The sequence below is a fragment of the Microcaecilia unicolor genome, chromosome 2, assembly GCF_901765095.1.
Source record: "Microcaecilia unicolor chromosome 2, aMicUni1.1, whole genome shotgun sequence".
In the NCBI taxonomy this organism is placed as follows: domain Eukaryota; kingdom Metazoa; phylum Chordata; class Amphibia; order Gymnophiona; family Siphonopidae; genus Microcaecilia; species Microcaecilia unicolor.
Window position 1 is genome coordinate 457,632,766 of NC_044032.1, and position 25,542 is coordinate 457,658,307.

The window sequence follows — 25,542 nt, forward strand, 5'->3', positions numbered from 1 at the left end:
CCTAGTGAAACAAAAAACAAAACAAAACAAAATGCTGGCAAATACTACACGCTAGCAGAATACTGCATCTTGATCACGCATGAAAAACACATGACACAACAGATATGAAGGCAAAACTGGAAAGTTACCTCAAGAAGTCAGACTCAGCATGCAGCAATACTAGAAAAATTGAAACTTACATGCAAAATATCACAGATGCACATTTCCAAAAGCTGATATTTCAATTAATAAATTCAGAATAAAATTCTTCATTCTACCTTGTTGTCTGAGCATTTTATTTTTGTAGTCACGCTGGTCCAGTGTCTATTTTCTGTTTTTCCTGTTTTTTCAGTATCCCCTGTCCGTTTGACATTTCTTCTGTCTTGTCCACCATTCATCTTACCTCTGTGTCCCTACTGGTCCCATCCAGCATCTCCATTCTGTGTGTCCCTGTCCCTATCTTCCATCTGTCTTCTCAGTGTGTCTGTTCTCCCATTACATTCAGCATCTTCCCCCTGTGTCTCTCTGTCTTGCTCTTTCCTGCATTTCATCCTGTTTGTCCCTCCCCACCCTACCCTACCCCATTGTGTCCAGCACTGCCCCTGTGTGTCCCTTTCCCTATGCTTTCTCCATGCCCTGCATCTCTTCTCGGTCTCCCTGACCTTCCACTCTTCTCTGTCTTTCTTTCCTCCTGCACTCCTACTCTGGGGCCTGAATGCCTTCCTTTTTCCCCCACCCATGGTCCAGTATTGCTCTCTCTTGGGTCTCCAATATATCTCCCACTTTCTTCCACTCCGTCAGTTCTCTCTCTCTCTCTCTCTCTCTCTCCCCCTCCTCCCCCTGTATCTATCCTCTTATTCTCAGATCTAGCACATCTCCCTCCCTCCACAAATCCAGCGTTTCTCCCCTTTCCTTTCACCCCAACCTCACGGTCCCAACTCCTGGAGGCTCTGATTCTCACTCTCCTCTCTGTGGTCTGATGGTGCAACTAATTTGTCTTGATCGCTGAGGGTAGTGACACCAAAGCGATTAAGGCAGGCTGCCTCTGTCTTCCCAGTGATGCCTCCCACCCACGCGGAACAGGAAGTTGCATCAGAAGAGGGTGGGAGGCATCACTGGGAAGACCGAGGCAGCCTACTGACAGCGATCAAGGAAATTAGCAGCACCATCGATCGGACTGAAGACAGATGCCCGGGCCGCACCTGAAGCAAACTAATAGCCTACAGAGCCTGGAGATTGTGCCGGCACCTAGGGGCTCAACCCCTAGGGAATGGCGGTCAAGGGCAGGTGAAGTATTTTTCCCGTCATGCTAGTTCCTGTATCCTGCTAGAGAATCCTGTATCCTGTTCAGTCCTAGTTGGTGGGTTTTTGTCTGCTGCTGCCGCTCCTCTTCAGCAGTCCAAGGGCTCACAATTGCTCCAGAGTCCATGCCTGTGTGTTTTGAACCTGAGAACCTGACATTAACACCATCTCTCCTACTCTCACCCCTTTTATCTGTCATATCCTCAATCTCTCTCTTTCCACTGCGACCGTTCCTGATGCCTTCAAACATGCTGTGGTCACACCATTCCTGAAGAAGCCTTCATTTGACCCTACCAGTTGATTATTGTAACCTACTACTCACCAGCCTCCCTCTTAGCCATCTCTCTCCTCTTCAATCAATCCAAAACTCTGCTGCACGACTCATTTTCCGCCAAAGTCGCTATGCCCACATTAGCCCTCTCCTTAAGTCACTTCACTGGCTCCCTATCTGTTTCCGTATTCTATTCAAACTTCTCCTATTGACCTATAAGTGCATTCACTCTGCCAGTCCCCAGTACCTCTCCACTCTTGTCTCCCCCTACATGACACCTCGAGTGCTCCGTTCTGTTGATAAATCTCTCTTGTCCGTCCCTTTCTCCTCTACTGCTAATTCAAGACTCCGTTCCTTTTATCTCACTGCACCTCACGCCTGGAATGGCCTTCCCGAGCCTGTACGTCTAGCCCCGACTTTAGCCGTTTTCAAGTCCAAACTCAAAACCCACCTCTTTGTCACTGCTTTTGACTCCTAACTCACTTACCCTGTCCTTTGTCCTCACCTCTTTATTCCCTTACCCTTAATTGTTCTGTCTGTTTACCTGTCTTATCTAGATTGTAAGCTCTTTGAGCAGGGACTGTCTTCTGTGTATGGTGTACAGCGCTGCATATGCCTTGTAGCGCTATAGAAATGATAAGTAGATAGATAGATAGATAGAAATGTCTTCCTTACTTACAGTGGACTAGATAGGCTCACTTCCACTCCACTCTCTCTTTACCCGAAGTCGCAGCAGAGAACTGGCAGGCGGCGGCAGTGAAAGCAGCAAGCAGGCAGGCTCACCTCCGTCCTTCGCTTCCCTGCCCTCTCAGCGTCCCGCTCTCATGGAAAGGAAATGACATCGGAGGAATGCAGGATGCTGAGAGGGCAGGGAAGCAAAGGACGGAGGCGAGCCTGCCTGCTTGTTGCTTTCACTGCTGCCTGTTCGCCGCTGCGATTTCAGGTAAATAGATTTCCAGGGGGGCAGAACGGAAAGTCATAAACAAAGGTGCCAATATGCCATACCAGCGCGTACCGGCACAAAAAAAGCACTGCTACTGTTGTACCTGGGACAATGGAGGGTTAAGTGACCTGCCCAGGGTCACATGGAGTTGCAGAGACAGCTGAACCTGGTTCTCCAGGATCTCAACCCACTGCTGACCATCACGCAGCAGCAGCAGCAGCAGCAGGAATTGAACCCAGTTCCCCAGGCCTGCAACCTGCTACACTAACCATCAGGCCACTCCTCTACCCTTTCACCAAACCACGGTACAAAGTGGCCTTAGCACGTGCTTACACGGGTCATTCCCGCTAACTAAGACCATTTTTGCCGCATGGGTAAAATGGCTGAATTTCTGAGTTTTTCTATTAATGGCCATGTGCTAATTTTCTCATTAGTGTATGAGCCCCTACTGCCACCTACTTTGTAGGCAGTAAGGCCTCATGTGCTAACCACACTCTAAATTGATTAACGAGTGGCAATGTAGCGGTACTAAGCAATTAACACTGAAATGCCTACTCTCCACCCCTGGCTTTCCCCAGTGCTAAAAAATAAAATCTATTTTTTAAAGTGTGGGAAGCGTGCGCAGATGCCCAAATTACTGCAGGATGCCTGAGCATTTTAAACTGTGCTAAGCACACATTAGTGCTTATTGCAGCATAGTGAAAGAACTCCATAGTACTTTATGATCTACTAGTAAAAAAGGCCCGTTTCTGACACAAATGAAACAGGTGCTAGCAAGATTTTCCTCGGAGTGTGTATGTTTTAGTGTGTGTGAGAGTGACTGTGTAAGAGAGAGTGAATGTGCGAGTGTGTGTGTGTGACAGAGAGAGAGTAAGACTGGGTGCGAGTGTGTCTGTGTGAGAGAGAGTGAGACTGGGTGCGAGTGTGTCTATGAGAGTGTGTGTGTGTGTGTGTGTGTGTGAGAATGAGAGTGTGTGCCAGGGGCCCCCTCCCTCCCCCTCCCCCTCCCCCTCCCTCCCCCTTCCTTCCTCTCCCCTCCCTTCCTTCCCCCTTCCCTTCCCCCCTCCCTCCCCCTCCCTCCCCCTTCCTTCCCCTCCCCCCTACCTTCCTTCCCTCCCCTCCTCCCCTCCCCTGCCCCCTCCCTTCCTCCCAGTTTCAGGGTCGTTCCCTCCCTCCCTCCGACTTTCAGGGTCATCCCCTCCCTCCCTCTCTCCCTCCCTGCCTCCTACTTTCAGGGTCCCCCTCCCTCCCTCCGATTTTCAGGGTCCCCCCCTCCCCACGACTTTCAGGGTCCCTCTCTCTCTCCCTCCCTGCCTCTGACTTTCAGGGTCCCTCCCTGCCTCACTCCCTCCCTCTGAGTGTCAGGGTCCCCTCCCTCCCTCCCCACCCAACTTTCAGGGTCCCTCCCTCCGACTTTTAGGGTCCACCCTCCCTTCCCTCCCTCTGACTTTCAGGGTCCCTCCCTCCAACTTTCAGGGTCCCCTCCCCTCCCTCCCTCTGAGTTTCAGACTCCCTCCCTCCCTCTGAGTTTCAAGTTCCCTCCCTCCCTCCTTACCTCCTTACGAGTTTCAAGTTCCCTCCCTCCCTCCAAGCTCCCTCCCGAGGAGTTGTTGTGGCTGCCCACACACCCTCCTATGGGCCCGGAGGGGCAGCCGCAGCCATCGCCTGCTTTCCTCCTGTTTCGCGCCGCTCCGACTCCTGAGGTGCGCCGCTCTGACTCCTGAGGTCCCCCCTCCCCTGTGCAGAAATGTGCGCGCATACCCGCGTGCCAGCTCGGCACAGCAGCACGCTCTCCGTGGCTCTACCCCCTCCGCTGACGCCCAAGGATGACTCTGACCTTTCTTTCCGCCCCTCAACGCTTCTGTTTCTTTCAAGCTCCGCCTCTGCCCCTGTGCCCTGCCCCTTTCACCCCTCCTCCTCCGGCTCTGACATTCTACGTGATGTCAGCCTGATCTACAGAGCCTAGCAGACCAACTGCGAAGAAAGCCACGGACACAGGCAGCAAGATAGAACGTTGGAAGTGAGAATTATTATATAGGATATGCATAAATGTGTACCCTACCCATAAGGCAAAAAACAGAAGAACAGCAACTCTTGCAGTCATACTAACAAGTCAAACACAGCAAAGGTGACAAATGATGGGAACAGCAGGCGATGTTCAATGTATTGAAGCTTTATTGCAACATCCAAAACTCGACATGAGTCATGTTTCGGCCAAAAAAATGCCTTCCTGAGGAGTCTTTGATTGGATGTATGAAATTCCTAGATGACATCTATAAAATACATGCAATGTCTTATACTTTGCTACCAGAACTTCTCAAAAGGATCATCAACACTAGAATACTCCACCCATGTGAACACCCAGCTGCAAAATATACACCATCAAATACTGAAACATACTTACAGAACAGCGATTAACTCATTCATATAGGGCTAGATTCTATATATGACACCAAAACAATCGACAAAAAAAGCGTTATTCTATAAGCCATGCTTAAAATTAGGCACAGTTTATAGAATAGCGCTTACACCTAGGAATTGCGCCTAACTTTAGGCACAGCAATTGGCATTAACTGAAACATGGTGCAAGTGTATGCACCTAAATTAGGTGCGTATTCCCCCTCATTCTATAACAATGCATGTAAATGTTAGGAACACCCCCATTCTGCCCATGTCCCTCCCATTTCCGTGCTCCTTTTTTGAACTTGCATGGAAAATTTAGGTGCAAATCCTGCGCCTACATTTGCATGCAAAAATACCAAGTTAATCTAATTAGTGCCAATAATTGCTGGTTGAAAAGCCAATTATTGGCGCTAATTGCCTCATTATTCAATGAAATTGTGCACTGAGTGCACTCCCAAATTTGCATTTGCACTTTTTACCAACTTTTATAGGATTAGGGGGATAATGTATGTGAAAGACTAAAATACTGGAATTTATGCAAGTTCTTATAGTACTTATAGTATTACCTCTCCATGGGCCCCTTTTATTAAAGGGTTGCCACACGGTAACCAGGAACTACTACTGGCCCAACGCCCAACGCGGGTGCCGGTGGCAGTTCCACCCCAGTATGCAGAAATATTTTTAAAATATTTCTTCAGGGGGTTACCCGGAGGTAATCAGGCAGTGTCGCACACTACCCCGTTACTACCGGGTTAGTGCGGGAGCCCTTACCAACACTTCAGTGGATGGTGGTAAGTGCTTCCCCCCAAAATGGCTGCACGGAAAGTGCGAATTTACAGCACAACTATTTCTTTTTTTGACCTTTTTTACCTGCTGCAGTAAAAGGGGCCCTAGCATGTGGCAAAAATAGCCGCTACCACTAGTGTAGGGTCCCCTTTACCGCAGCTTAGTAAAAGGGCCCCTATTTTCCACCTAGCAGGCTAGTCAGTCCAAGATAAAGTACAGATCAGTTAATACAATTACCAATAAGTACAACCAAACTTTTATAAAATAAACCATATCTAAATACAATATGCAATTATAAATTACAACATATATGAACAATCATGAACAATAAAAGAACTGTAATTTTTTTTTTCTAACCTAAGGATAGAATTAGTCATATATTGGAACTGGAAAAATAATCCTTTAAACCTTAGGAATCTCCAATGTGTAATAACTGATTACTCAATTTACTTCTGATGGCAGAGAAATCCTAGTAAGTGTGCCATATCCTTGAAAGGTATGCTTGTGAATTCAAAAGCCCTGAAAAGGACATATTGTTTGATGTATCGTGCAAGATATTTAGCTATAATACCTTTAAGAGATTTAAAAGCCAAGGGAGGGCTAACACTCAGGTAGCATAAGCCAAATTGGTGCCCGAAATGACCAGATGACCACCGGAGAGAATCGGGGATGACCTCCCCTTACTCCCCCAGTGGTCACTAACCCCGTTCCACCCTCAAAAAATATCTTTCAAAATATTGATTGCCAGCCTCAGAAGTCATACTCAGCTCCATCACAGCAGTATGCAGGTCCCTGGAGCAGTTGTAGTGGGTGCAGTGCACTTCAGGCAGGCAGACCCAGGCCCATACCCCCCTTCATAATACGTTTGTGGAGGAAACAGCGAGCTCACCAAAACCCACCACAAACCCACTGTACCCACATTTAGGTGCCCCCCTTCACCCGTAAGGGCTATGGTAGTGGTGTACAGTTGTGGGTAGTGGGTTTTAGGGGGGGGGGTTGGGGGGATCAGCACATAAGGTAAGGAAGCTATGTACCTGGGGGCATTTTATGAAGTCCACTGCATTGCTCCCTAGGGTGCCCAGTTGGTGTCCTGGCATGTGAGGGGCACCAGTGCTGGCTCCTTCCATGACCAAAAGGCTTGCATCTGGTCGTTTCTGAGATGGGCATCCTTGGTTTCCATTATCACCGAAAATCAGAAACGACCAAGTCTAGGGACGACCATGTCTAAGGACGACCTAAATTTCAGGATTTGGGCAACCCCCAACTGTATTATCGAAATGAAAGTTGGATGTCCATCTTGTTTCAATAATACGGGTTTCCCCGCCCCTTCATCGGGATATTTTGCGAGGACGTCCTCAGCAAAACTTGGGTGTCCCTTTCGATTATGCCCCTCCACGTGTCATTAATCCATGGTTTTGAATATGCTCTGTAATTTTGTTCTTTATAATAGTCTCTGCCATTTTTCCTGGCAGCGATGTGATGCTCACCAGTCTATAATGTCCCAGATCACCTCTGGAACTTGAAAAAAAAATCAGCATTACATTGGCCACCCTCCAATCTTCTGGTACCTTGCATGATTTTAAAGATAAATTACATATTACTAATAATAGTTCTACATCTTCATTTTTCAATCATCTTCCTGTAAGGTTTTGCACCAGCTATAGACGGGTTAAGATTTTCTTTGTGAGATCTAAGTAAAAACTATATATAGGCTTCAATATTACTGCTCAAAGTAAATTCCAAATGCTGAAGAATACAGCACAAGGGAAACTGCCACAGAGGAGGAATGAATGGCCCCTACGAAATTGCCACAAGCAACAGAAAAAAGTAAGGTTGAAAGGATAGGTCTTCCAATGCAGGACATTGAACACTGGTGCACTGTTTGGTTCTCACAAGCAGTGTTTATAAAACAAACAGCTGGGACCCGACACGGTTTTCTGTCATTTCCCATGCTTTTGCAAGGAAGATATATTTAGTGGTACCTTTGTCTGCTTTCCACACTGTGATACTGAGTTCAATTTTAAAAGACTTTTGTTATTTCTTCACCTTCAGCAGACCCTTGAGGCAGAATGCAGCAGGCCAGGTTTTTTTTTTTTTTTGTGAGTATTGCCATCATTTGTTAAACTGCACTGGTTTCCTGTGGAAGCAAGGTCTATCTTTAAGTTGTGCGTTTTTGTTTTTCTTATAATATATGGTGATATGCGAGCTTATATGGAGAATCTGATTTTATTACCAGATCGCAATAGATTGAAAACAGCAAGACACGTTTTAGAGTTATCATGTCCGAAAGGTGTTGTGTATAAATCTGTGTTTTCAGCCACCTTCCAATACAAAGCTGTTAAGTTGTGGAATCAATATAAGTCAAAAATAGGATGATGTTTAATTATGGTGTGTTTTTTAAAATTCTTAAAGTTTTTTATTCTCAAAATATGTAATAGATAAAAATTGATTATTCTAAATGTTGTTAAATTTGTAGCTCCTGGCAATGCCCAGTTTATTTCCTGTAAACGAGATAGAACTCTCTTTGGAAAAGTTGTGGGATGGAGGAAATTAAACTGAATTGAATAGAATAATGATGCAAGTTATTTTTAAAGTGTTATGGGATGTATGCGGTGCTCTCCAATGGTGACATGTTTCAGGTACAATATGTCCCTGCTTTAAAGAGTTTACAATCTACAGGGGTACCTGATGCAATGGGAGTTGTGAAGGAGCATTTTCAATATGGGTGTCATTTTACTAAGCCATGGTAGGCTCTATGCATGTGCAGCACATCCCAAAATGAGACTATCACAGGCCAGCGTGCCCTTCTGATGGTAATTTCAGATTTGGCACGCGCCCATAATGCCTGAATGAATTATTTATTTATTTATTTCCTCCTACACATGCCGGTTGCAGTGGTAATCAGCACTTGGTGCGTGTCAACCGGTCACCGCACGTGTAGTGCGTGAACCATTACCGCTAGATCAATGGGTGGCATTAAGGGCTCAAGCCTGTTTTGAGCGCATGCTGTTTTCATTTTTATTGCAGGCCCTTTTCCCATCCCATTAAAAAGAAACTATTTTTTGTAGATACGGTAAAAACTGGCCCAGTGTGCGCCCAATGCACGTGCCTACACTACCGCAGGACACTTTTTACCATGGCTTAGTAAAAGGACCCCATGATGTCTAAATCTGATTTTGGACATTTTGCTGAAAATGTCCAAAAATCAAGTAGCAAGCAGCGATTTTCAAACCAGAAAAACATCTATCTTTTTGTTTAGAAAATGGCCATATCCTAGATCTTTTGTAGATATTTTGTGCTTGGGGTGTTTTTGTTTTGTTACCATTTTTGAAAAAACTTTCCAAGGGAAAAACACACAAAAACAAGCCATTAGAACGTATGGGGGGGGGGGGCAGCATTCTTAGTAGACTGGCCATACAGATATCCCAGCAGAGCAGTAGGGCACCCTAGGGGGCACTGCAGTGGACTTCACATAAAAGGTTCCAGATACACATCTTACCGTTACCCCCTTATTTTGTAAGGAGAGACCTCCAAAATCCACCTAAAACCTATTGTACCCAACTGTACACCGCTACAATAGCCCTTATGCCTTCAAGTGTTACCTATAAATGGGTACAGTGAATGTTCGGAGGACTCACAATTTCCACCACAAGTGTACCAGTTAGAGTAGGATATGGGCCTGAGTCTCCTTGTTCACGGTGCATTGCCCCGGCCACTAGGCTACTCCAGGGACCTGCTTGCTAAACTAATAGGACTGGCCATAACATCTGAAGCTGTCATACAGGATGGTATGTACTGTTTCTTCTCACATCTTTTGGGATGGGAAGGGGTCATACCTTAATCCCTCCAGTGATCATGTCATCATTTAGGCAACATTTTGTGACTTAGGCGTGATTGAAACAGGTCTAGAGCAAAACACGTAACTTTCATCCCTGGATGTTTTTGCTTTGTTCCATTATGGCAGAAAAATGTCCAAGTTCTGGGAATGCCCAAATCCTGCCCCTGACATGCCCCTTGTGATTTGGATGCAGTGCAGACAAACTGCCAAGAAAAATGTCTTAAAATCTGTTTCAAAAATAGCAATTTGTACAAAAAGACATCCATCTGCCGCTTTTCTGTTTCGAAAGTGAGCCCCAAAGTGACTCATCCAAGGAGTGTCAGTAGCAGAATCAGGATTAGAACCCTGCTTTAAACACTAGGCCAATTCCCTCTCTTACAGTAGTCTGTATTGGGGTAGTTTTATACATGGGTACTTATGTGAGAAGCCTGAAAAGGTGCCTGCTACATTTCTTTTGTTCTTTTCAGGGGAAATGGAAACCACTAGAAAACAGTTATTCTTCAATCCCCATGTTATTTTGTCAATCAACCTTGAAAACAATGTATGCTGTTTTTTTTTTTCTTTTTTTTGCAAAGGAGCAGCAGAACTTTCTTCTTCTTGACTGAATTATTTAATCTTTAACATTCAAGGAGATAATATAATCTTGCACGATAATTTAAAACAAAACCCTATAACAGTCTGTCAATAAAAGTGTCCACACTAATATCCCAACTATGCCAACAGCTTCATCAAGCAGAAGATGTCTTTCGTCCATCCTCTCATTGAAAAGGAAAGCTCAGCCCAAGTAAGCCAGTGTCACAACCAGTTGGACTTAACTAGCTCAATGTAGTTTATAATCTGATAACCTCCAGCTCCATCTGGGTGTGAATCTTCAATCATAATTACTTTACTTCAATAGAGTGTCCCGTTTGTTACACAGTATACTCTTGAAGTGCAGCCAAGTCAGCACAGTTGCAGTAAAATTATTATGGGTCACTTGCATCACTGCTGGGAACAGGAGGACATAGCAGGCATTGAGCTGCTGCAATTGTAGGCACAGAACCAAAAACTGCTTGTGCCACTGGACTGTAGTGTTATGCAAGTCCAGCATAATGTGGATCTTCTGACCCTGAAAACTTAATGGTGCCTTTAGTTGACCCATCTGAAGAAATGTATAGGCATGTTGATATTGCAGTAATTTGATAACAGTAGCTCGAGGACATTTAGTTGTTGGAGAAGGCTGTGCTGGAGCCCTGTGTGCATGCTCCACTTCGAATGGAAAGTCAGTCCCAGCATTTGCAGTAGGTGTTCAGCCACAAATGTGAGCATATCATTGCCTTCTATGCATTCAAGGAATCCTAAGAGGTGGAATTTGTTCCTCTGTGACCCATTGTTCATGTCTTCGAGGCTCCCTTCCAGCAGATTATACAATGGCGGAAAAAAGACACACAACCCAAACAAGAATGTACAACCTACACCACGAGAGGCCAAATCGACCCTACAACATTCTGGCAACAAATCTACAAAAATGAATGGTTAGCACAGACAGACTCCAAACACTATCTCTAAAATTGGGACGACAGATGCAGGAGCATATTAGACAAAATCGCACCACTACAAACAAGAACCACACAAAGACACAGCTCAATACCTTGGTTCAACGAAGAACTGAAAAAACTAAAAACACAAGTCAGGAGACTTGAACGCGCATGGCAAAAAATGAAAAATGAACACACACTCAATGCTTGGAAACAAACGCAAAGAAAATACAAATATACAACAAGACAAACCAAACGAACATACAACAAAACCAAAATAGGTCCAGACTACAAAGATGCACATAAATTCTATCAACTCGTGAACAAACTAATAGACACCACACCGGTTACCACAACCAATACAGACACCCCATCAGCAGACAACCTCGCCAAATACTTCAACGAGAAAATTATAAAACTACGATCGGATCTTGTTGGCAGAGGGATTCAAAATGGCTGCTGACTAGGTCGGACGCTCTCAAGCTCTCTGGAAAGTATGCCGAAGAGAAGGGGCCACCAGTCCTCCTCTGCAGCCCCACCACGGCAGAATCCACCATTAAATCAATCTACAATTTTAAATTACCTCCAAAGGGCTCAGGTACCAAGTACATCGGAATTGGACCCACTAGGACGACCGGGTGGAGATGGAAACACCTCGGCAACCTCTGGATTAGAGCTTTCGCTCAGCCCCAATGTTAGAGCGCCTCCTCTGCAGCCCTCGGGAACGAGCACGCTGACGCTGGATTCCCTTGCGACGCCACCGAAGAGTGAAGCAGTCCAACGGAACGAGGAGGGAGAACATTCTGCGGAGAGTGCGGGCCTAGTGAACAATCCAGGCAACCCGAGAGGGACTGAAACATCTACCAGCAGCCAAGAACAGATGGAGGTGCGTGGAGAAACGGGAATACTACAGTCCTCTGTTGCAGCAGGTGAGGTACAATTTCTTATATTACAAAAACCAACAGAAGTCACACTAGACTCTTTGTGGACTTTGATTGTGGACTTAAGAAAATCCCTGAGCCCACAAGTAAAGCAATTATCGCAAGATATTTCCACTCTTGACCGGAAAGTTCAAGAAACTGAAGTCAAGGTAGAGACATTATTGAACCAGCAAACAGAAATGGAAAAATAACTGAAAGAAGTGCATTCGCACCAAGAGACTATGATAAAAGATTTAATTAGTCTTAGAAGGAGAAATGAATTTTTGGAAAATGTAACTAGGAATAATAATATCCGATTTTTTAATTTTCCTAAAACATTTGGGGTTTTACCAAGAAAAATGCTCCGGAAATATATTAGATATTGGGTGTGTCAGAAGAAATGATGCCACCATTTACACAGATATATTATTTACCTGTAAAAAAATCCAATATCTCAAGAAAAACCAGATTTAGATGTCTCGATGATATTAGAAGCTTCAGATAATGAGTTAGTAAATCCTTCAACATTAATTGCAACAGTAGCCTTGTCACCGGACAAAAACTGGTTGATGAAATTGTTCTTTAAAAACAGAGAAAAGAGCTTTCTTGGGTTGAAGGTTCAACTCTTCCCTGACGTTACTAAAGAAACGCAAAAGCATAGACAGAGATTTTTACTTATGAGACCTGGTGTAACTCTGCTGGGTGGGACATTTTTCCTAAAGTACTCTTGCAAATGTATAATAAAATATCAGTCAAATAAGTATGTATTTTATGAACCCTCACAACTTTCCTCTTTTCTGGCTGCAAAAGGGACTGAGGGAGAAGTTAGATCATAACTCTAAGTAATAGTAATGTGGTATCAGTATGAGCTTCCGACATAGTGCTTTTACCTAAAACATTTTTCTTTAATTTTTCCATAGTTGAATCTCTGAAGAGTGGACTTTAGTAAACTTGCTGTGATGAAATTTCTTAATTAAGGATTTTCCTCTTTGTGAATAATAGCAAACAGTATTTGTTTAATTTCTTGACAAGTGTGTATTTGCTTGTTTTATATTTGTAAATTGATGAATAAAAAAAAAAACTACGATCCACAATACCACTCAACACCACTGATCATGAAATATTCATTGACTGCCTGGACCCCACTCTTGATGAATATCCAGCAGACTGCATCTGGACAAACTTCAACCTCCTAACCGAAGAAACCGTCACCCAAGCAATCCACAAGCTCGCCAAATCCCATTGTAAACTGGATATCTGTCCTAACAACCTAATAAAATCTGCCCCCCAACGCTACATAACAGACCTCACATCACATCTAAATTACATGCTACAACATGGGCTCTTCCCCAAGGTCAAAGGAAACATGCTACTTACCCCCATACCCAAAGACTTAAAGAAAAAAAACAAGTGACACAACCAACTACCGCCCAGTAGCATCCATCCCTCTAGCAGTTAAATTAATGGAAAGCATGGTAACCAAACAACTTACCGAATACTTAAATAAATTTTCAATACTACACAAATCACAATCAGGATTCTGATCCAACCACAGCACAGAAACAGTACTAATCACTCTCCTAACCAAATTCAAACAAACAATTGCAACCAGCAACAATGTACTCCTCCTACAATTTGACATGTCTAGCGCGTTCGACATGGTCAGCCACCAAATACTCACAAACATCCTAGAGTACTTTGGAATAAGAGGAAACGTACTTAGTTGGATCAATGGCTTCTTATCCACAAGAACATACCAAGTGATTTCAAATTCAAGAACATCATCACCATGGAAACCTGATTACGGTGTACCACAAGGATCACCGCTTTCACCAACCGTCTTCAACTTAATGATGACACTTCTAGCCAAAACCCTAGCCAACCAAGGACTGAACGCATACATATATGCAGATGATGTCACGATTTACATCCCGTTTAAAAACGATCTAACTGAAATCACAAACGAAATCAAACAAAGCCTCCATATAATGAATTCATGGGCGGACGCGTTCCAACTAAAGCTCAACGCAGAAAAGACACAGTGTCTTATTCTCTCATCGTAATACAATACGTACAAACCCACTAACATAACCACTCCAGATTACATTCTCCCTGTATCAGACAGTCTGAAAATACTTGGAGTTACAATTGACCGAAATCTCACACTTGAAAATCACGCCAAAAATACAGCAAAGAAAATGTTCTACTCAATGTGGAAACTTAAAAGAATAAAACCTTTCTTCCCAAGGGAAATATTCTGCAGCCTAGTACAATCATTTAGTACTAAGCCAACTAGACTACTGTAATTCCATCTATGCCGGATGCAAAGAATACATCATCAAGAAACTCCAGACCACCCAAAACACAGCAGCCAGACTTATATTTGGAAAAATGAAATATGAAAGTGCCAAACCTCTAAGAGAAAAACTACACTGGCTCTCACTAAAAGAACGAATTGCGTTCAAAGTTTGCACCATGGTTCACAAAATCGTTAATGGTGAAGCCCCGACCTATATGTCAGATCTCATAAACCTGCCAACCAGAAACGCAAAAAAATCAGCATGCACATTCATGAATCTTCATTACCCCAATTGCAAAGGACTTAAATATAAATCCACGTATGCATCAAACTTCTCCTCCATTAGTGCGAAATTGTGGAATGCACTACCAAAGGCCAGAAAAACAATGCACGACCTGACAATTTTCCATAAACAACTGAAAACCAACCTGTTCAAGAAGGCATACCATAAGGATATATCCCAAACACTAGACACTTAAAACTCTACATGAACTAAACAAATCAGAACGCTCACAATTAACTGTTCCTAACGCTATGAACGAAAGTACGCAATCCTTGCTCTACTACCTCATCTCTAGTACAGGATACGAACTTGACACAGCTAATTAACCATTATTCCTCACTATACAATTCAGGAACTTCAATATAGCACCACTATGTATGTGTCTTCCCTTTTATGCAACACTACTTGTAATTTGTCTTCCCTTTAATGCAATACTACTTGTAATTTCATTTCTGGAAATGGCGATCGCCATTACGGTATAATGTAAGCCACATTGAGCCTGCAAACTGGTGGGAAAATGTGGGATACAAATGCAACAAATAAATAAATAAAAATCGATATCGTCTTTGTCTTCCGCTACACTACTACTAGTTGTTCCCCTTGATTCACCATTTTTTTTCTAGAAGGCCAGTGCAGCTAAGTGTTCTTTAATTTAGGTAATTACTTCTGTCATTGTGTGTCGTGGTATCTCTTTTAAGAAATCCTTAATCTGCAGTATCTCCACCATCATTACTTTGAGTGTGACTCCAGGGCTGCTCCAGTTTAGGTTTAGTGCCCTGAGTTGTTGCTTCTACACTCAAGTAGCAACAAAATTAAGATGACCTCGGTGGGATCTCACACTTAATGTGCTATCTTTGTGAAAGCTTACCAGCAACCTCATTTCCCATGTTATTGAAAATAATCGGGTCTGCCAGAACAGTTTGGCAGCGGAAGCCATGGGCTTTCTACTATCCTGAAAAGGATTGCATGTTCCGTCTAAATACTTAATTACCCTGACCTTGTATCTGCTCATGACGGTTTTACACAGTCTGGGCAGTAGCAAGCCCCATAATTGGAAAGAAGCCTAGTATATAGTAATATAGATTATTAACATCAGTATCTTACCCAAAGGCAGTACAGTCAAATTAGGCATTCTTCTCCGGTACATGATGGAACACCGCTTCACACAGGAGGTGCAGTCTGATCTCTCTCCTCAGCCTTCAGCACCCCTCTGCCCTCTGGAGTCTACTGTAGCCTTCTGCGCTGATACCCTTCAGCCTGCCCTTTTTATACCCTTCTGACTCCATTCATTCCAATGGACCTTAGCTTTCTCACCAGAACTCTTTGGCCCTTATCAGTTGATAAGAATGACATCACATGTTCACAAGCTCTTAGTAGAGAACAGAAAGTGGGAGAGCGACCAAGGATATCAGAAACTGGAGGATGTTCTTAAAATGAAAGTTTAGCGCGTGCAGCGGTTCGACGAGACCACGCGATTATCATCCAAACAGTCTTTTTCAAGACTACTATACCATTGTTGAAGAATCAATTATATCATTATCCAGTCATCTTTTGTGTAAGAGACTGTTGTGACATCTTCAAAGAATCTCTCATTGTCATTTTTCTGGACCACCCTGCACAGCAGACTCCTGATGCAGGCCTGACGGCCGAAACACAACGTTGTGTCGAGTCTTCGAAACCCTTAATAAACTTTCATTTTAAGAACATCCTCCAGTTTCTGATATCCTTGGTCGCTCTCCCACTTTCTGTTCTCTGTTGTCTTTACCGTGGGGCGTTTGAGTTCTCCGCTTGCCAGCGGATTTTCTCTCACAAGCTCATAGTATAAACAAAATATGTTCAGGGCAACATCTGTGAAGAAATTACTTCACAGGCCATTTTGCCCTCTTCAGCTCCCCCCCCCACCCCACCCCTACTTGCATCTGACCCACTACTATCTTCCATTAGCCAAAACATCTTCACTCATGACTTCTTGCAGGTGCCAGTCCCAGCATTGTTGACAAGAGCAAAGTCCCCCTCCCTTGTCAGCTCTCTGGGAACTCACTTCAGCTTTTGCTGTGTGAAATGTATTTTGTGTCAGAGATGATTTTTTGATTTTAAGAGGCCTAGCTCTTAGCCTGAGCCATTGGCCTGTATTTTACTGAGAGCAAGTGACAGTATATTTTTACATTATTCACATTCCAAGTTTTCTCACCCTTTTTATGACTGAGACTATACACAGTGACAGGACAGACAAGTGTATAAACTCTTCCCTACCTCTAGGAATAAATGGATGCACCCAGTGGTTCGTTCTCCAGTTCTTTCAAAGTTGTCAGAGTCAGGGTATGCAAAGACATTAGCAAGTAGATTATATACTATATCTCTGCACAGGGCCGGTCTTAAGGCGAGGCGACCAAGGTGGCCGCATAGGGCCTCGCGCTCAGGGGGGCCCCGCAAGGCGCACCTGAGGTCGCCCTGCCCCGACCGCCCAAGCTCCAGTCCTCCCTCCCTCAGACGGCACGTGATGGCGGCGTGGTGGGGGCGGTCTGCTCCGGATGTCAGCGGGTGGGGGGTGCCCCGCTCCCGCTGCTCCCACCCTGTCCTACCTTTAAAAAAAGAATTTGGAAGCGCCGGAGTGACAGGCAGCGCCTCGCGTCTGCCCTGCTACTAAAAATCTCTTCGACGTCGTTGGGCCTTCTCACATTGAGTCCCGCCCTCCTCTGACGTAACTTCCAATTACCGCGAGGGCGGGCGGGACTCAATGTGAGAAGGCCCAATGACGTCGAAGAGATTTTTAGTAGCAGGGCAGATGCGAGGCGCTGCCTGTCCCTCCGGCGCTTCCAAATTCTTTTTTTTAAAAGCAGTGAGAGTGGTGGGTGGCAGGAGAACGGAGCTGGTAGGTGGGTTGGGGGGGGACTCAGATGGGAGAAGGATGTGTGGGGTGGGGGTTCTCAGGTGGGGGAAGGGCAGGGAGGAGGTTCTCAAATGGGAAGGAGACTACATTTCTAAAGCTGAGGTGGGGAGGGGGTCACGGATGGGAGAAGGGGGTGGGGAGGGGGTTCTTGGATGGTTGAAGGGGACGGGTGGGGAGGGGATGGGTGGGGAGGGGACTGGGGTCCTTGGATGGGAGAAGGGGACTGGGGAGGGAGTTCTCGGATGGGAGAAGGGGACAGGTGGGGAGGGGACTGGGGTTCTTGGATGGGAGAAGGGGACTGAGGTGGGGAGGGGGTTCATGGATGGGAGAAGGGGGTGGGGAGGGGGTTCTTGGATGGTTGAAGGGGATGGGTGGGGAGGGGACTGGGGTTCTTGGATGGGAGAAGGGGACTAGGGAGGGGGTTCTCAGATGGGAGAAGGGGACTGGCACTGGGGTCTGAGAAGGGGCCATATGGGAAAATGGGGGCCATGCCTGGGGCTGGTGGGAAAATGGGGCATGCTTGGGTCATGTGGGAGAATGGTTCTGAAAAGGGGAGCCCTAATACAAGGCATGTGGATGAAGGGGCTGCAAAGGAGGGTAGGTGGGATAAGGGGGCTAGTACTGGGACTGGAGGCTGAAAAGGGGCAGGGGCTGAAACTGGGGACTGGGTGCTGAAAAGGGGACAGGGAGAAGTGGCTGGGGGCTGAAGCTCGGGACTGGTGGGAGAAAAGGGCTGGGGCTGAAATGGGGGACTGGTGGGATAGTGGGGCTGGAACTGGGGGCTGAAAAAAGGGGTGGAGAGAGGGTCAGATCCTGGATGGGGGAGCGAGAGGGAGGGCAAACCATGGATGGATGGGAGAGGGAGGGCAATTGTGGATTGAAGGGGCAGAGAGAAAGGACAGACAGTGGATGGAAAGGATAGAAAGGGCAGACAGTGAATGGATGGGGTCGAGAGAGAGGCCAGACAGGGGCAGATGGTGGATGGATCATGGAAGGGGCAGGGAGAGAGGGCAGACATTGGATGGAGGGGACAGCAGAGAGGGCAGACACTGGATGTCAGAGAGAGACCAAAGACAGATGCTGGATAGAAGGAAGACAGTGAAAAGAAGATGAGGAAAGCAAAAACCAGAGACAACAAACTGTAAATAAAATATATATTTTTATTTTTTTGCTCTAGGATAAAGTAGTATTGTAGATGTGTTAATAAATGTTTATAAAAGAACATGTAAACAAGGTAATCTTTTTATTGGACTAATTTTAATACATTTTGGCTAACTTTCGGAGAACAAAACCCCTTTCCTCAGGCCAGGATAGGATACAGTAACAGTACTATACTATATTGACCTGAGGAAGGATGTTTTGGCCTCTGAAAGCTAAATCTATTAGTCCAATAAAATGGTATTATTTTATGTTCTATATTTGTTTTATTTCTATTTGTTAATTTGTAAAGTGGTGATTGGTATTTGTTAGTTTTTTTTTTCAAATTTACATCTGCTGTCTTTATATTTTGCACAGTACTAGGGGACATTTTCTGTTTCTGTGGTGTTGCATTGTATGCAGAGTCTGGCATCTTGGGGGTTCAGTTTAACGTTTGTCTAAATAGAAAGTTTAAATATTATTACTTATTCTATAGTGGATTAGGGTGTATCTGTGTTTGTGAAAAAGACATGGCTTTCAGTTGGCATTGACTGTGCAGGATCGACGATCTGTACTATTCTGTCTGGTTTCATTTTACAATAGGTGAATTGATGTTCTAGTGCTGCTCACTGTAGTGTTTTAAGATGTTTTCCTTTTCTTTGTGTGATTCGTAGAAATGACTGCTTATGGTATGGTAGAATTGCTCTATAGGTCCTGAGTGTTTTGTATTCTCGGCATACCTAGTACTGGATTTTGGAGGAGGGTGTTAAAACATGACCTGGAGGGAGGGAGGGGGGCCTTAGAGCTGGGAGCCCTAGGGGGGGAAGCCCTGGAGCTGGGGGCCTTGGAGCTCGGAGGGAGCGGCCCGGGAGCTCGGAGGGAGGGGTGGCCGGCCCTGGAGCTAGGGTGGGGGTGGAGCTAGGTGGGGGCGGAGTTAGGATGGGGCAGGGCTAGGGTGGGGCCCCATCAAATTGGTCTGCATAGGGCCCCGCACTTGCTAAGACCAGCCCTGTCTCTGCAGATATTCTTCCAAGTCTTGCATCAATGAAAATAGATTTAGCCTTTCCTATTTTATATGAATATATCCAGGGAAATGTTTGTCTTGGCAATCTCCACTATGACCCAAAAAATATATATATATTTTTTCAACAGCTTTCAACCTCAAAGTAAGTCACTTCTGATTTCCAATGCAATTATAGCCGAATTGTCATTTTAATAGAAACTGGATATCTATGCCATTACATTTTTAAGTCATTCCCTTCTTCAAAATCCCCAAATGGACATTGCCCAAGAACAATAGAAAACATTTTCTTTATAGAGTTCTCGGCTGGAAAACGAATAATAATGATTGAAATTCAATAAGTCAGTTTGAAAGTACACCAGTATAAAATTAGCTTTGCTAAAGCTATAATGCAATGATTTGCTTGTCATTTATTAAATATCTAGTCCTCAGATCTTTTACAACTGAAGCAGAATAACTCAAGGAGACATAACCAGTGCTAGCAGTTTAACACTTTATATAGACCACAGCTGTTTTGCAGAATTAATATCCACTCCAACCTCAATGAAGTCAATAGAGTCAGGATAGTATCTAAACAATGCATGGCAAACATACCTTGGTTAGATGGTGAAACAATAGGCAGAACGGAATATGCTAAAGCACAGAAATATATATATATATATATATATATATATATATATATATATATATATATATCAGCTCTGTTATCCAATCTCGGCTAAGCTCCTGAGGATCCATTTCTTCTGAACAGGATTCCTTTATGTTTATCCAACGCATGTTTGAATTCCGTTACCGTTTTCATCTCCATATTTGGTAATTATGTCAGTTCTGTGGGGTATGCCTTCTTGAACAGGTGAGCTTTTAGGGTTTTTCAGAATTCTAGTTGATTATTCGTAGATTTCAGGTGTTTTGGTAGAGAATTCCAGAGCTGTGTGCATATGTAAGAGAAACTTGACGCGTATGTTGGTTTATACTTCAGGCTTTTACAATTTGGGAAGTGAAGAGTTAAGTACGTTCTGGCTGATTCAATTGTGTTTCTAATTGGTAAGTCGATTAGTTCAGACATATAGCTCGGAGCTAGACCATATATTGTTCTGTGAACAAAGGTACAAATCTTGAAAGCGATACATTCCTTGATTGGTAGCCAGTGTAGTTTTTCCCGGAGGGGTTTTGCGCTTTCAAATTTAGATTTTTCCATCATCAAGGAAAGAGCATTGTTTCTGCCTTATTAAGGTACAGTAGCCTTGGGGGCCTAGGGGAGGTTTTGGAGAGGGGAGTGCCATTAAACACTATAGTATGATTTTTTTAAGTCAGGGGAAGGTGAACGATGGGGTACGATTGTTGGGGGGGGGGGGGGGGGGAGGCAGGGAGAGATGCTACTATACACCAGGGATTTTTTTTTTAATAGATGGGGTCTGATTTGGTCGGGGTGGGAGAGATTGGTGCTGTGTCCTGAGTAGCTCCTTGGCTGTAGTTTTCATGGGAGGGAATTCCTTAATGCAAAGGGCCTTTCTTTCATATACACCTGAGGTAATTATTCTTTATTATGCATTTTAATATGCTTGCACTGATGACATCACTAAGGCAGCGGGGCTAACTTTAGTTCAAAACCTCTTTTTACATTTAGCGACCCACAGTAAGAGAGAGATTCCTGGAGACAGCATGTAACAGGATAATGCAGTTAAAAATGCCCTGTTAGCGTCCAAGCCGAAACCGGCTATTTTGGTGGCGTTCCGGAGTCAGCATTTTAACCGGTTAAGTGCCAGAATTCAGCACTTAACCAGTTAATAAATGCATAAGTAGGACCAAATGAAAAGTAGTCCCGTCTTTATATGGTTCTTTATAGCTGGTTGAGTGCCAAATATTGCTCTTAACTGATTATGACTTATACGGTCTGTGCCAGAGCCGGTGGTGGGAGGCGGGGCTGGTGGTTGGGAGGCGGGGATAGTGCTGGGCAGACTTATACGGTCTGTGCCATGAAGAGGACAGGTACAAATCAAGATATACACAAAAAGTAGCACATATGAGTTCATCTTGTTGGGCAGACTGGATGGACCATGCAGGTCTTTTTCTGCCGTCATCTATGTTACTATGTTATATATATATATTTTTTTAACTTATTTATTTATGACATTTATACCCCACTATCATAGCAACCTGAGTACAATGTGGGTAACAATTAATCAAGGCTAAAGTACACAAAACAAAGTGAATACAACTACATCACACAATATTACACAAAATAAAAAACACTACAATGCCTGGATCAGACAGGAAGTCAGAAAGGTAAGAGTGATCACATCGACCTAAAAAGAAAGATCAGGGACCACTTCCTGAAATCTGCTAAAGAGTAATGCCTTTAGCATTTTTCAAAATGTCATATAATCACACTGACCACGGAGCAATACAAAGGCATTATAACATCCTCATTTTTGTTTTCTATTCATTTCCTAATAATACCTAACATTCTGTTTGCTTTTATTTAATCTCTCCGCTATGACTTTGTCTTCTCTGAGTTCCCCTTTTACCCCTCAGTCATCTAGCGGTCCAACTGATTCTTTTGCCGGCTTCTTGCTTTTAATATACCTAAAAACGTTTCCTCCAACACAATCTTTTTTTCAAAGTCCCTCTTTGCCTACCTTATCAGCATTTTGCATTTGACTTGCCATTTCTTATGCTGTTTCTTATTATTTTCAGTCGGATCCTTCTTCCATTTTCTGAAGGATTTTTTATTTTTTAATTTTTGCTCTAATAGCTTCCTTCACCTCACTTTTTAACCATGCTGGCTGTCGTTTGGTCTTCCTTCCTTCTTTTTTAATACATGGAATATATTTGGCCTGGGCTTCCAGGATGGTATTTTTGAACAGCATCCACGCCTGATGTAAATTTTTGACCTTCACAGCTGCTCATTTTATCGTGGTCTCCTTTTTGAAAGTTAAATGCTAACATATTGGATTTCCTGTGTGTACTTACTCCAGTGCCGATATCAAATCTGATCATATTATGATCACTGTTATCAAGCAGTCTCAGCACCATTGCCTCCAGATCATGCCTAGGTCTAGAATTTTTCTTTTTCTTGTTGGCTGCTCCATCTTTCGTTTTGATAGTACGGTCGGGGACGGCCAAATCTCAACATTTAGGTCGACTGAAATGTTGAGATCGCCAACCTTAGAGATAGCTGACCTCAGTTTTCACCTATAATGGAAACCGAGGATGGCCACCTCAAAAACATCCAAATCCAAGCCATTTGGTCATGGGAGGAGCCAGCATTCATAGTGCACTGGTCCCCTCTCACATGCCAGGACACCAACCGGTCACCCTAGGGGGCACTGCAGAGGACTTCACAAATTGCTCCCAGGTGCATAGTTCCCTTACCTTGGGTGCTGAGCCCTCCAACCCCCCCCCCCCCCCAAATCCCACTACCCACAACAGTACAACACTACCATAGTCCTTAAAGGGTAACGGGGGGCACCTAGATGTGGGTACAGTGAGTTTAGGGTGGGTTATGTAGGGTTCCCATTTACCACCACAAGTGTAACAGGTAGGGAGGGGATGGGCCTGGGTCCGCCTGCCTGTAGTGCACTGTAGTGCACTGTCTCCCATTTTATTTAATATCTACCTCAAGCCTCTGGCTGAGCCACTTTGGTCGATAGACACTAAATTCTACATCTATACTGATGATGTGCAACTACTCACACCCATTAAACCAGATCTACCCACAGCTCTCAGTAAACTGAATGCCTGCCTAACTGCAACTCAGGAATGGGCAAACAACAACAAATTCTGCCTGAACCCAAGCAAAACAGAGATTCTTTGGGTACCTAACACAAGTAGACAAATACCTGGCTTCAAAATACCTTTTGGAAAGTATGAACACCCCCTAAAATCACAGGTTAGGAATCTTGGGATACTGCTAGACTCATCATTCACTCTGATCCTGCAAATTCAAACAACCTTTAAAAATTGTCTCTATCACCTACGGCAGCTAAAAAATCTATCTCCATATATTGAAAAGATGAGTCTGACCACAGTGGACCATGCCATGATAACATCACAACTAGACTACTGTAATACCCAGTATACTGGTCAAACCAAAAAGAATTTGTATCAGCTCCAACTAATTCAGAATGCTGCAGCATGACTGATAGAAGGCTACAAGCAGTTTGACCACACAGGGCCGCGCTGACCCGGTAAGCGGGGTAAGCATGGCAGGAGGGCGCCTCACCTTCAAGGGCGCCGCCACCGGCCGAGTCAGTGTTGTGTTTTATAAAATTAAAAAATATAACCCTCTCTCGCGTTGGCACCTATATGCGCATGCGCTGCTGGCTCTGGCTGCTGCCTTCCCGTGCGCTGCTACGCTCGTTCGTCTGTTTAGGCTTAGCACCGCCCCAGCGTGATGCACGGTGTGACATCATCGTGCCTGGAGCCTCGCAGGCAGTCTGACTCCGAAGGACGGGTGTTGCCGACGCCGCATTGGAGACGGAGTAGTGCTGTGAGAGGAGAGAGGAGGAGAGCCGGCGCCGCTGCTTGGAGGATCATTGGATGATCAGCTGCTGCCCGCTCCCGCAGTGCTCCGCAAGTCCAAGTCCGCATTAATTTTGGTTTTTGAGAGAGAGTCAGACTGGTGGACACATCATTGGTAAGGAAGGACGATTTCGCCTTGTTAACTTTTCATTACTGTAATGGCTGGCTGGCTGGCCTACACTTGACTTATCGATAAAGAAAGTTACATTTGAGGCTGCAGGTTGGGTGGGGGAACTGGAACCAACCATGCCAGCTGCTGGGGAAGAAAAGAAAGACAAGGCAAGGAGGAAATTTCTGGGGGGGGGGGGGGCGAGAGAGCAGAACAAGCTAGAATCAGAGACAGGGCCGTGCTGGAGGAACGAAGGAGGGGAGAGTAAGGGCAGGAAAGGAAAATAAGAGCTGATGATGGAACAGTTTTGTATAGTACTACTATTTAACATTTCTAAAGTGCTACTAGGGTTACGCAGCGCTGTACAAGTTAACAAAGAAGGACAGTCCCTGCTCAAAGGAGCTTACAATCTAAAGGACAAGAATGCAGTCAATCAAATTGGGGCAATCTGGGTTTCCTGGTTAGTCCAATGGTTAGGTGCCGAAAGTGACATTGAAGAGGTGGGCTTTAAGCAAGGATTTGAAGATGGGGAGGGATACATCCTGTGTAGTGTTATTATTTAGTGTTTAAGATGGATGATTGTGCCAAACCAGGGGGGGGGGGGCGCCAACTGATAGTCTGCAGGGGGGCACCAGAGACCCTTGGCACAGCCCTGTGACCACATCACACCCTTCCTGCAAAAACTTGGCTACCAGTACCTTACAGGGCTAAATTTAAAACTTTATGTTTGATTTTCAAGGCCCTCAGAAAAAATGGGCCAGTGTACTTAAAGAGTAAGTTAGCTCTTTACATACATTTGAGACCTCTAAGTTCCTCTCAAGGATCATCACTATCTGTTTCCTCATCAAAAGAAATTGTACAATGTGATACCTGCAAATGAGCCTTCTCAGGAATAGCTCCTATGCTCTGGAATTTACTCCCAAAGGAGTTATGTTTAACTTGAGACTACCTCTACTTCAGGAAGCAGGTGAAAACCTTTCTCTTCTCCCAAGCCTTTAATGCATAGGGTAACTGACTATATACACTAATTCTATACCTGGACCAGCTTCCTACACACACTGAGGGGCATAATTGAATGCGAACGTCCATCTCCATGGGCGTCTAGCTCCGAGAACGGGTACATGAAGTGGTGGGACAAACCGTATTTTCGAAAAAAATGGCTGCCCATCTTTTTTCCGATAATATGGTTTGTGCCAGCCAAATGCATCGGATTTGTGTGGATTTGAGCTGGGCAGTTTCGTTTTTCAGCGATAATGGAAAACTAAGGCGCCCAGCTCAAAAACGAACAACTCCAAGGCATTGGGTCGTGGGAGGGGCCAG